At 37.1% G+C, this 13201-nt stretch overlaps 1 protein-coding gene across 1 annotated transcript in view; it reads left to right on the top strand.

Annotated features, from left to right (window-relative positions):
* ZFYVE9 (zinc finger FYVE-type containing 9) overlaps window positions 1-13201 on the top strand; it is a 155696-nt gene that overhangs the window by 21620 nt on the left and 120875 nt on the right. The window contains exon 3 of the mRNA XM_044674808.1: window positions 7787-7872. The gene's annotated coding sequence lies outside the window, so the exon portion shown is untranslated. The remainder of the gene's footprint in view (window positions 1-7786; window positions 7873-13201) is intronic.

Below are 13201 nucleotides of genomic sequence, written 5' to 3'. Positions count from 1 at the left end.
AACATTTATTAATATTCATTTTTAACATGGTTACATGATTCATGCTCCCCTTTCCCCTTCAACCCCCCCCCCCCGCGCCCCCTTCCCACCCTTGGCCGATGCGCGTTTCCACTAGTTTTGTCATGTGTCCTTGAACAAGACCAATTTCCAAATTGTTGGTAGTTGCTTTGGTGTGGTAGTTTCGAGTCCACACCCTCAATCATGTCCACCCCGACCCATGCATTCAAGCAGTTGTTTTTCTTATATGTTTCCTCTCCTGCAGTCCTTCCTCTGAATGTGGGTAGCATCTTTACCATAAATCCCTCAGAGTTGTCCTGGGTCATTGTATTGCTGCTGGTACAGAGGTCCATTACATTCTATTTTACCACAGTGTATCAGTCTCTGTGTACAGTGTTTTTTATTTTATTTTTAAGCAAAGATCAGCCTTCTCTCTCTCCTACATTTTCCCAGCCATGTTGAGAAAGCCCGTGTTACAATGTTACAGGCACATGTAATTGAGCAAAACAAAGTTTTATATTGGCTATTTCTAAAGAAAACATGTACATGTGTCTTAATGCGCATTCTGAGTGCTCTTCCTCCATCAGGAGGTAGGTTGCAGGTTTCATCATGAGACCTCAGAAATCGTGTTTGGTCCTTGTATTGATCAGAGTTGCCACATTTTCTTTCTTTAAATTTTGTTTGAATGAGGCAAAATTAATCTTCTCACCTTCCCCTTGAGCTGAGAACAGAAGAGAAACAAACCCCATTACTGTGTATAGTCAAGTCAAATAAATTTCCTTGTTGTCTGTGTCCTAAAAAATCTGTCTCGTTCTGTATTTTGAATTCTTTACCACTCTCAAACAGAGGGTAGCAGGTTTCATCATTTGTCTTCTGGATTCTTGGGTGCTCATTGTGGTGGTAAGAGTTCAGCACAATAGCCTTCCATTGCTTTTATTCCCTTGCCTTCTTCAGCCATTCCCTAATACTGGGGATCACCTAGATTTCCATTCTGTGACACCTCAGAAAGAGCCACAGATATTTTTGTGCAGCCTTAGGATTGGTTTTGCTTAGGACAAATCTCTCCTTTAATCTACCGCCACCCCCCTTTATAATTCTCCCTCTTCCCTTGTCTTCTTTCCATTCTATTTTGCTATTGAGTGAAATATTTTTCTGTAACCAACTATGTATGGATATTCAACCTTCTTTTGACTAGTTCAAATGAGAGCAAGATTCAAGTGTCACACATTCTTCCTACCCCCTTCTTTATTTAAGGAGATGATATTGGCACACAGTAAGTACTGTATAAGTGTTAACTATTGTTGTTTTTGCTATTAATGCTTTCTTGTATACCTTCATTCTCTGAGATAATTTTCACTCACTTTATTTGCTCCCTACCACCCTCAACAACTGCATTCTTCTTCCCCTCTCTTTCCATACTTTTCTTATGATTACCAAGACCTAATAGAAGTATTCTTAGGCCTTTTCTAATTGTATTCCCTCTCTGAATCTTGATGATAAGGAACATGGGAAACACATCATCTTCCCATATTGATATGTAATCACTTTATCTTTGTTTAGTTCATCATTTTCACTCCTGTTCACCTTCCTCTGTTTCTCTTGAATTTTGTATTTGAACTTCAAATTTATATACAGCTGTGGCTTTTTTGTCAGGAATTCTTGAAAGTCCTTTAATTTCATAAAAATTTCACTTTTTCTATAGTAGGATTATACTTAGTTTTCCTGAGTAAGTTATTCTTGACTGGAAGTCCATATCCTTTGTCTTATTGAATATAGGATTCCAAGTTCTCCCTTGCCTCATAGTATGGCTGCTAAATCTTGTGTGATTTTCACCATGGCTCCTTGATACTTGAATTTTTATTTCTGGCTGTCTAAAGCATTTTTTTTTGAATTGGTAGTTCTGGATTTAGGCTATGATGTTTTTGAGATTTTGTATTGTGAAGGTTCATTCAGGAGGTTACCAGTTGTTCTAGGAGATTTAGGCAGTTTTCTTTAATATTTTTTGATATATGATGCACAGGCCCCCTCCTCTTTTTTTTTTTTTTCTTGGTCCATGGTTTTCAAGTTATCTAATAATTCTTAAATTTTTTTCTCCTCAATCTATTTACCAGGTCATTTGTTTTTCTTTGATACCTTCTTTAAAAAATATTTTTTCTTCAGTTTTCTGAGTTTTGATATTTCTAAAAGGAATTATTGGCTTCTATTCGGTCCATTTGAATTGTTAGATTAAAATTCTCTGGAGGCTGCAACTTAATTTTAAAGTATTTATTAATACTTTAATTAATTAATAAAAAGTGAGCAAGAGAAAGAAAAGGCCTCCAGCCATGTGTGGTTGGCTGTTGCCTTAGCAAGCCTCCTCTGAGACCTGGTCTAAAAAGCTGAGAGCCGGGGGCCAGACTTATGCATACTTACATGAATTGAATTATCAGGAAAATGTCCTCCATTTCCTCCCAGTGCTCCAATCTACGCACATTTCCACTTGTTTTAACATGTGTCATTGATCAAGACCTATTTCCATATTATTGATATTTGTACTAGGGTGATCAGAGTCTATACCCCCAATCATGTCTGCATCAACCCATGTGTTCAAACAGTTGTTTTTCTTCTTTGTTTCCACTCCTGTAGTTCTTCCTCTGAATGTGGGTAGCATTCTTTTCCATAAATCCCTCAGAATTGTCCTGGATCCTTGCATTGCTGCTAGTATAGAAGTCCGTTATATTTGATTTTACCACAGTGTATCCATTTCTGTGTACAATGGTCTCCTGGTTCTGCTCCTCAAACTCTGCATCAATTCCTGGAGGTCTTTCCAGTTCACATGGAATTCCTCCAGTTTATTATTCCTTTGAGCACAATAGTATTCCATCACCAGCAGATACTATAATTTGTTCAGCTATTCCCCAACTGAAGGGTATACCCTCATTTTCCAGTTTTTTGCTACCACAAAAAGCGCGGCTATAAATATTTTCGTACAAATCTTTTTATCTGTGATCTCTTTGGAGTACAAACCAAGCAGTGATATAGATGGATCAAACGGCAGGAAGTCTTTTAGCACTCTTTGGGCATAATTCCAAATTACCATGCAGAATGGTTGGATCAGTTCACAACTCCACCAGCAGTGCATTAATGTCCCAATTTTGCCACATCCCCTCCAACATTCATTACTCTCCCCTGCTATCATCTTAGCCAGTCTGCTAGGTGTGAGGTTTATTTTTTTCAGCGTTGTTTATCCCTTTCTAAAGCCCCTCTGATTGAAGCACTCTGACCTCACTCTGGGCAAGAGATGTCTTCCAGACCCCAAAAGTCAGGAGACTTTTAGAATAGCTGGAGAGTGCTCATGCTCCCCTTTCCTCTACCCCACTGTCTTTAAAAACTTGTTTATAGATAAACAACAGGCTTTGATTGCATTCTTATTTAACCAGAGGGTGAAGGAAGAAGCAACTCCAACTTTAAGAGTAAATCTTTTTCCCCTTAAAAGGTGGTCTTGGAGTGCCAAAGAAAGGGGCACAGGCTAGAGTTAGATTTCCATAAAATTTTCTTTGTTGCTTGTACAAGGTTCTGCCCTTCTTGTGCTTAGCTGTTCATTTTCTTTCTCATCTTTATTCCGTAGCTCACTTTTCTTTTCCACGTTTCCCCTCAAGTGCTGACTCCATTTTAAAGAAAAATATAAAGCTCTTAAAAACAAACAAACCCCCAAACCTTACTTTATCTCTTCCAGGAATTCTAGTTGAATTTGTTCCCAAACCTTGTTTTGGAGTCATTTTTTTTTCTATTTTGTCTTAAGTATCCTTGCCACCATTGTAGGACATTATGACGGGGACCTTTTTAAAATTTACCCATTCTTTTAGCCTGTTTGCTGGCTTTGGACTTGATATTAGGACTGGGCTCTGTAGCATTTTTGGAGGTAAGGTCTGGACAGGATCCATTGCTGCTTTCTTGGGGATATTGAGTATTTTATGTGATCTCCTGGATCTTAGTGATAGGCTTGAAGGACCTGTACGCTTTTATTGCTCTCATTGTGATCTTATCCAGAGCAATGTGTGGTTAACTTTCCTTAAATTCTTGCCTTGAATTTGGGTCTGAGCAAGACTGCTGACCTCTATCCCTTTGGCTAACTGGAAAGCTCATAGGAACAGAATTGTAGGCTCTCCTTTGGTCTGGGATACTTGCCTTAGTTCAGTGATGGCGAATCTTTTAGGGACCAAATGCCAAAACTGTAAACTGTGCGGAGGGGGGAGGGGAGCAGCTCTGCCCCACATCCCTCTGGTTTTCTAGCAACAAACTCTGGTGAACTCTGTGCTGGCGTGATGGTGAGTGTGCCCATAGTGAGGCCTCCCCTCTGGCATGTGTGCTATAGGTTTGCCAACATGGCCCTAGTTATTCCTCTGAAGGCTGAACCTGATATTGTAAGTGATAGCCTGCCTTGTACACTTCTCACTTCACTCTGGATCCATGAGCTGAGACTGAGTTGTGAGCTACATGCCATTGGCACGTGCCTCTGCTCCTTTGTGGATCTGGGGTGCTCCAGGATTCGTCCGAGACCTTCTCTTGTCCTTGCATGCATTGTTTCCCTGGCTGCTAGAGTGTGCCTAATCTCTGTCTCCCTATGTCAAGTTGGCCTAGGAAAAGGACTTAGTACCTTTTCTGGATTTTCCCCAGATATAGTCCAGTGCTTTCTTTAGATCTGTTAGCAAGAATTTGTGGGGAAGAACTCATTGCATTGCTTCCTATCTCTCCATCATCTAGGCTCCTCATCCCCTCCTGATTGAAGAATGGCTAAATAAATTGTGGTACATGAATATAGTGGAATGTGACTGTGCTGTAAGAAATGACAAAGGGCCTAAATTCAGAGAAGAACAGGAAAATCTGCATGAATTGATGCACAATAAAGTAAGCAGAGAAGAGTGTGTCAGGTGACCACAATGCTGTACAAGAAAAGACTAGCCACTTTGGGGCACGTGCATGTGCTTGCAAATCAAAAGTAAATACTCTAAAATGATAAAGAACAAGAGTGGACAGGAAGAAGAGATGTGAGAAAACACATCTCCCACATGCACTCTTTTCAGAGATGGGAGCCTGTAGGGGTTGCTCATTGCACATTGTTTTAGATTTCTCTCTCCCTTTTTTTTAATGTATTAATTCATTGTGTTGATTTTCTTCTTTTTTTGTCTTAAAAATACTATTTGTTACATGGTGTGGTCCTCTTACATTACTATAATTTATAAAAATCAAGAAAAACTTATTAAAAATAAATTTATTTAACAAACATTAAATGCCTACTATTTTGGTTTAATCAGTTAATTTTTTGACTAGTTGGAATTTCTAGACCATTCCAATTAAGAGAGAAGATAGCAAGACCAAATATTTGGAATTGGTATTGCCTTGTGATGATCATATACACATGCCATGAGGTGTTCAGTGAATGTCTTGCACTCAGACCTTTGTCCTAGGCCCTCAAATCTTGTTGCCCAGTAACCTGGGAGAGAAAATGGTGTAGCGTAGGGGTTGAGTGTAGCATTGAGTGGCATCAGGAGACCAGAATTTTATTTGCAGCTCTGTTCTTTTTCCTAGCTTATATAGCCTTTCCACAAGTCATTTCACCTCTTGGAGCCAGTTTTCTCATCTATAAAATAGAGATGATAATATTGACACTATTTGCCTCCTTGGGTGATTATGAGGAAAGTATTCTCCAAATTATAGAGCTCTAGAGTTTTTTGTTTTCTTGGCTTTAGCTGGGCATATTCCTTTCTCAGCCATCAGAGTGATCAGTAAACTCTAAGACTTTATCACTTCTAGGATCAAAGATTAAATGCCACGTTTGAGTTTTAAAGCTCTTCATAATCTAACCCCTTCTTGTCTTTACCAGTTTCACACTTTACTCTCCTCTAAGAACTCCAAGGTCCCATATGATACTGGCTTTCGCTATTCCTTACTCAAGACACTATCATCACGCTGGGCCTTTCTCTGCTTGGAATGCTTCCACTTCTCATTTTTCCTACTGACTTCCCTAGCTTCCTTTGAGCCATTCTCAGCCCCTCTTAATGCTTATGCCTACCCTCCTTTTTTAAAACCCTGACCTTCTTCTGTCTTAGAATCAATACTAAATATTGGTTCCAATGCAGAAGAGTAGTAAGGGCTGGGCATTTGGGGTTGAGTGACTTGTCCAGGGTCACATAGCAAGGAAGTGTCTGAGGGTAGATTTGAACCCAGGTCCTCCCATTTCTAGGCCTGGCTCTCTATCCACTGAGCCACCTGGCTACCTTATGCCTACATCCTTTTAAGGGACGGTGGATAGAGTGCTTTGATTGGAGTCAAGAAGACATCTTCCTGAATTTAAATCTGGCTTCAGACACTTAATAGTTGTGGGACTCTGGGCAAGTCACTTAACCTTCTTTGCCTTAGTTTCCCCAGCTGTATAATAAGCTAGAGAAGAAAATGCAAACTATTCCAGCATCTTTGCCAAGAAAACTCCAAATGGAGTCATAAAGAGTTGGACATGCCTGACCAAGAACACTATCTCCTTTTTATTCAGTATGGAGGAACTTTTTTTGTATATATTTGCTTATTTTCTTCTCTATCAGATTGTGAGCTTGTCTAGGGGAGACTTTGCCCTTTTTTCCCTTCCCCAGTGCTTAGCAGTGACTAGTACATAGCAGGTGCTTAATAAATGTCAGCTGACTAACTTTGTTAGGTTAATCCTCAGATATTTTATGCATTTTGTACTTATTTGGAATGGTATTTCCTTTTCTCTTATTGCATTTTATTATTACATAGAAGTACTGTTAATTTTTGAGGTTTAATTTTGTAGGCTGCAATTTTGCTGAAGCTGTTGTCTCTATTAGTATCTTTGTTGATTCCCTGAGATTTCCCAAATATACTACTGTGTCAGCAAATAGAGAGACTTTATCTACTCTACCTTCTTTTATAATTTTAATTTCTCTTGTCTTATCGCTGTTACCATCATTTCCAGAATTATAACAAATAATAGTGCGAAGAGTAGGCATCTTTGCCTTACTCTTGTATTTCCTGGAATAGGTTCTGGTGTATCTCCACTGCATGTGATATTTGCTTTTAATTTTAAATGGAACCCTTTTATGATATTTTTTTAATAAAAGGTCTTCCTATTGCCTCTACTTTGTAGGGGTTTTTTTATATTTTTTTAATATAAAAAAGTGCTTTACTTTGCCAAAGACTTTTCCTGCATCTATTGTAATGATCGTGTAGTTCTGGGTGGTTTTGTTATCCTTGCATCTCTGATATAAATCCCATATAGTTATAAGAATATTTTCTTGGATAAATCTCTCAGTAGTCTAGAGAATTTTGTTGAAAATTTTAAGTTCATTTCATGATATTGGCCAGTACTTTTTCCTATCTTTTGCTGGGTTGGGTTTTAGGATTTCATTTTTCTCATAAAAGGATTCTGTTAGTGTGTTTTCTTTTTCAGTTTTTGAGAACAATTTGTAAAGTATGGGCACAGACTGTTCTTTAAAGGTTTGCCTAGGACTTATTGGTTTGGGCAGTTCCTTTACAAATATATCCATTTCCTTTTCTGAGTTTGGGTTAAAATCTCTATCTGATCTAATAGATAGTTGGGATGTTATTGAAAGTGTCCCTCTATTTCTTTTCTCTATTTTTACTTCTATTCTGTTTTAACATAATATGTTCTGATTTTGTGACTTTTACTTTATTCATTTGCTTTTTTCCTCTCTCTTTAATCAAATTATCTAAAGTTTATTAACTTTATTACTCTTTTCAAAGAACCAACTTTTGGTTTCATTTTTCATTTTTATAGGTTTTTTTGGGAACTGATAATAGCATCATAACTGAATATAAAGAAAGAAAAAAGAAAGACCAGTACAGAGGGAAGAAGGCCCACAGGTAATCACTGAAGAAAAAGGAAAACCAGAACATGAGCTGTGAAAACATAGGAACAATAGAGTAGCCAAGAAAAGGCAATGAGCAGTGTCATGTGCTACAGAGAGGGCAGGAGCAGTGAGAACTGAGAAAGGGACCATTAAATTATGAGGCTTGCTTTCCTGGAGTGGGTGCAGATCTCCTCTGGTCAAGGGAATGCCCATGCTAATGAGATCTTGGATCTGATGGCATGTAGAAGTATCCAAACTGAATGTTCATCAATGATAAAGGAAAATACCATGGCCTCTATTAATGATTCTAGATAGCTGTTGTACTATTGTGCTTTGAAAATATCACTGATATCTTTTCTTTTGAAACCATCATCGTTTCTTTTTTTTTAAACCCTTACCTTCCGTCTTGGAATCAATACTGTGTATTGGTTTCAAGGCAGAAGAGTGGTAAGGGCTAGGCAATGGGGGTTAAGTGACTTGCCCAGGGTCACACAGCTGGGAAGTGTCTGAGGCCAGATTTGAACCTAGGACCTCCCTCTAGGCCTGGCTCTCAATCCATTGAGCTACCCAACTGCCCCCCTATCATCATTTCTGAAGATGATTCTTCCTCTTCCCTCTCTTAGAGCCATCACTTAAAAACAGAAAAAGAATAAAGAAAAAAGTCAACTAAGTTGAATGTGTGCAAGGCTCCATTCCCATAGTCTATCATCTCTTTAAAGAAATGGGAAATATACATTCCCAAAGCTTTCTTTTGGGGCCAAACCTGGTCATTATAATTTCATAACATTTAGTTTTGTTCTTTCCTTTAACATGTTTGTAATTATTGTCTAGATTATTTTTCCTAGTTTTGTTTCACTTTGCATCATCTCACCTGATTGTCAATCTATATCATGTTTATCATTTTGTGCAGCACTATAATTCCATTACATTCATTTTTTGGATAAAATTTTATTTTTTCCCCAGTTAAACATTTTTTACTCTTTGAACTCTCCTTTCCTTCCTCTGAAATGGTAAGCAATCTGCTATATATTTTACACATGAAATAATATAAAACATTTTCTCACATTAATACTTTTGTGGAAGAAAACTCAAAAAAAGGGGGGGAGGGGAAACAGTGGAACATAGTATACTTTAATCTGGATTCAGACTCCATCAATTATTTCTCCGGAAGGAGCTTACATTTTTCATTGAGTCTTTTGGGATTCTCCTGGATCTTTGTGTGGATAAGCATGAATTGTTCACAGTTGTTCATTGTACAATATTGCTGTTATAGTGTACAATGTTCCCCTGGTTCTGTTTACTTCACTCTATATCAGTTGGCATGAGTCTTACCAGGTTTTTCTGAAAACTTCTTGCTCATCATTTCCTATAGTACATTAGTATTCCATTACAATAACATTCCATTACAATAACACAATTTAATCAACCATTCCCCAATTGATGGGTATCCCCTCACTTTCCAATTCTTTGCCACCACAAAAAGAGCTGCTATAAATATCTTTGTACATATAGGTCCTTTTCCTTTTTCTTTTTTTTTTAATCTCTTTGGGATAAAGACCTCATAATGCTATTGTTAGGTCAAAGAGTACTGTTTGTACTATAAAACAGTATGTACTGTTTTATATCCCTTTGGGCATAGATTCAAATTGCTTCCCATAATAGTTGAATCAGTTCACAGCTCCTCCAGCAGTATATTAGTGTCTCAATTTTTCCATATCCCCTCCAACTTTCATCATATTATTTTTTGTCCTAATAGCCAATCTGATAGGTGTGGGGTGGTACCCCAGATTTGTTTTAGTTTGCATTTCTCTAATTAATAGTGGTTTAGAGCAATTTTTCATATGAATAAAGGTAGCTTTAGTTACTTTGTCTGAGAACTGCCTGTTCATATCCTTTGACCATTTATCATTTGGGAATGACTTGTATTCTTATACTGTTGAGTAATTTCTTTTTTTTTAAACCCTTACCTTCCGGCTTGGAGTCAGTACTGTGTATTGGCACCAAGGCAGAAGAGTGGTAAGGGTAGGCTATGGGGGTCAAGTGACTTGCCCAGGGTTACACAGCTGGGAAGTGTCTGAGGTCAGATTTGAACCTAGGTCTCTGGTCTCTAGGCTTGGCTCTCAATCCACTGAGCTACCCAGCTGCCCCTGAGTAATTTCTCTATATGTTTAAAAAAAATGAGACCTTTATTAGAGGGACATGGAAAAATTTATTTTCATCATTGATTACTGTATATTTTCCTACATCCTATTTTTCCTCCTTTTTATCCTGCTCTTTCTCCTTTCATCTTACCAAACCTTAAAAATGTTTTGCTTCTGACTACAACCTCTCCTAATTTGTCCTCATGTCTATCCTCCCCCTATCTTCTATCCCTTTCCCCTCCTACTTTCCTTTAGAGTAAGATAGATTTCTATACACTATTGAGTGAGTATATTCATTCTTTCTTTGAGCTAATTCTGATGAAAGTAAGGTTCAAGTAATTCCCTCACTTTCCCTATCTTCCTTTCCACTGTTTAAAGCTCTTTTGCAAAAAGCCTCTTTTATGTGAGATAATTTACCCTATTTTATCCCTCCCTTTCCCCTTCTCCTAATGCATGCTTCTTTATTACGTCTTCAGTTTATTTTTTAGATATGATCCCATCTTATTCAACTCACACTCTTGCCTTCTGCCTAGGTATATTTCCTTCTAACTGCCCTAATAATTATAAAGTTCTTAGGTGTTACAGGAATCATCTTTTCAAATATGGATGTAACATTTTAACCTCATTGAATCTCTTATAGTTTCTCTTTCCTTTTACCTTTTTGTATTTCTCTTAAGTATTGTATTTGAGAATCAGATTTTCTATTCTACTCTGGTCTTTTCATTAGGAATGCTTGAAAATCCTCTATTTCACTGAAGCCCATTTTCCTCCTTGAAGGATAAAATTCAGTTTTGCTGGGTAGGGTATTCTTGGTTATAATCCCCATTCCTTTGTCCTCTGGATATAATATTCTAGGCCCTCTGATCCTTTAATGTGGAAGTTATTACATTAAAGTCTTGTGTTATCCTGACTATGGTGCCATGATATTTGAACTATTTCTTTTTGGCTGCTTGCAGTATTTTCTCCTTGACCTGGGAGTTCTAGAATTTGCCTCTGGTATTCCTGGGAATTTTCATTTCAGGATCTCTTTTAGAAGTTGGGGAATGGATTTTTTGAATTTCTATTTTATCCATTTGGTTTTAGGTTATCAGGGAAGTTTTCCTTGAAAAATTTTTGAAAGGTGATGTCTAGGCTCTTTTTCTGATCATGGCTTTTAGGTAATCCAATAATTCTTAAGCAATCTCTCCTGGATCTAATTTTTCCAGGTCAGTTCTTTTACCAATGAAATATTTCACATTTTCTTCTATGTCTTTATTAGTTTTTTGCTTTGTTTTATTGTTTCTTGATGTCTCATGTAATCAGTAGCTTCCTACTTGCTCAATTCTAACTTTTATGAAACTATTTTCTTCATTGAGCTTTTGTACCTCCTTCTCTATTTTGCTAATTCAACTTTTAAAAAAGTTCTTTTCCTCAGTGAATTTTTGCACATCTTTCCTCATGTGGCCAATTTTACCTTTTAGGAAGATTTTCTCTTCAGTCAATTTTTGTGTTTCTTTATCCAATTGTCCTAGTCTGTTTTTAAGATATTATTTTCTTCACTATTTTTGTGCTTCTTTTACCAAGTGGTCTGACCCCCATCCCACATATTTTTCTTGTATCACTCTTGTTTCTTTTCCTAATTTCTTCTACTTCTTTTTGATTTTTGAAATCCTTCTTGAGCTCTTCCATTAATTCTTTCTGGGCTTAAGACTAATTCTTTTTTTTTTTTTTGAGTCTTTGAATACAGCAGTATTGACTTTGTTATAATCTTCCAAGTTTGTGTTTTGGCCTTCCCTGACGCCAAAATAACTTTCTATGTTGGTACTTTTTTGGTTGTTTGCTCATTTCCAGCTTTTTTGTGTGTCTTTTAAACTTAAAAACAAAAACAAACTGTTACAGTGGCTTCTGTTCCTGTGGTGAAAGGAGCACTGTCCCAAGCTTCAGGTTTTATGCATAGCTGCCTTCAGAGCTAGCTCTGGGGGTCTGTAAGTTTTCAGTTCTCCCAAAGTGGAATCTTACACTCACAGCCAGCAAAAGGACCCCTGTAATCTCCTTATGACCTGTTGTCCAAGTCCTTGTTACTGTTTGTGGAAGAGAACTCTAGAAACTATCACTGCCATTAAGCCACCTCCAAGGCCACTGCTGGCTTGTCAAGGTGGGACTTGCCTTGGCTTGTAGATCCACTCTAAATTCCCACCATAGTTTGGTCTGTAGTTTTCTTTCTCTGTTTTTGATCTCCCTGGCTTTGGAATCAGTACCATATTTGTGTCATAAAAGGAATTTGGTAGGACTCCTTCTTTGCTTATCATATCAAATAATTTGTATAGTATTGGGATTAGTTGCTCTTTGAATGTCTGATAGAATTCACTTGTGAATCCATCAGGCCCTGGCGATTTTTTCTTAGGGAGTTCTTTGATGGCTTGTTCAATTTCTTTTTCTGATATGGGATTATTTAGGCATTCTATTTCTTCTGCTGTTAATCTAGGCAATTTATATTTTTGTAAATATTCGTCCATATCTCCTAAATTGTTATATTTGTTGCCATATAATTGGGCGAAATAGTTTTTAATAATTGCCTTAATTTCCCCTTCATTAGAGGTGAAGTCTCCCTTTTCATCTTTTTCATACTGTCAATTTGGTTTTCTTCTTTCCTTTTTTAATTAGATTGACCAGTACTTTGTCTATTTTATCTGTTTTTTCAAAATACCAGCTTCTGGTCTTATTTATTAATTCACTAGTTCTTTTACTTTTGATTTTATTAATTTCTCCCTTGATTTTTAGTATTTCTAATTTAGTTTTCATCTGGGGATTTTTAATTTGCTCGCTTTCTAATTTTTTGAGTTGCTTACCCAATTCATTAATCTCTGCCCTCCTTAATTCGTTAATATATGCACTCAAGGATATAAATTTCCCCCTGAGTACTGCCTTGGCCGCATCCCACAGAGTTTGGTAGGATGTCTCATCATTGTCATTCTCTTCAGTGAAATTGTTGATTGTTTCTATGATTTCTTCTTTGACTAATTGGTTTTGGAGAATCATATTATTTAATTTCCAATTAGTTTTTGATTTGCCTGTCCAGGTGCCCTTACTAATTATTATTTTTATTGCATTATGATCTGAGAAGGTTACATTTATTATTTCTGTTCTTTTGCATTTATTTGCAATGTTTCTATGCCCTATTACATGGTCAATCTTTGTGAATGTACCATGTGCAGCTGAAAA

Source organism: Gracilinanus agilis, chromosome 4 (assembly GCF_016433145.1).
Source record: "Gracilinanus agilis isolate LMUSP501 chromosome 4, AgileGrace, whole genome shotgun sequence".
NCBI classification, from domain to species: domain Eukaryota; kingdom Metazoa; phylum Chordata; class Mammalia; order Didelphimorphia; family Didelphidae; genus Gracilinanus; species Gracilinanus agilis.
Note: the sequence above shows the minus strand (reverse complement) of the source record. Positions and strands in the feature narration are given on the sequence as shown.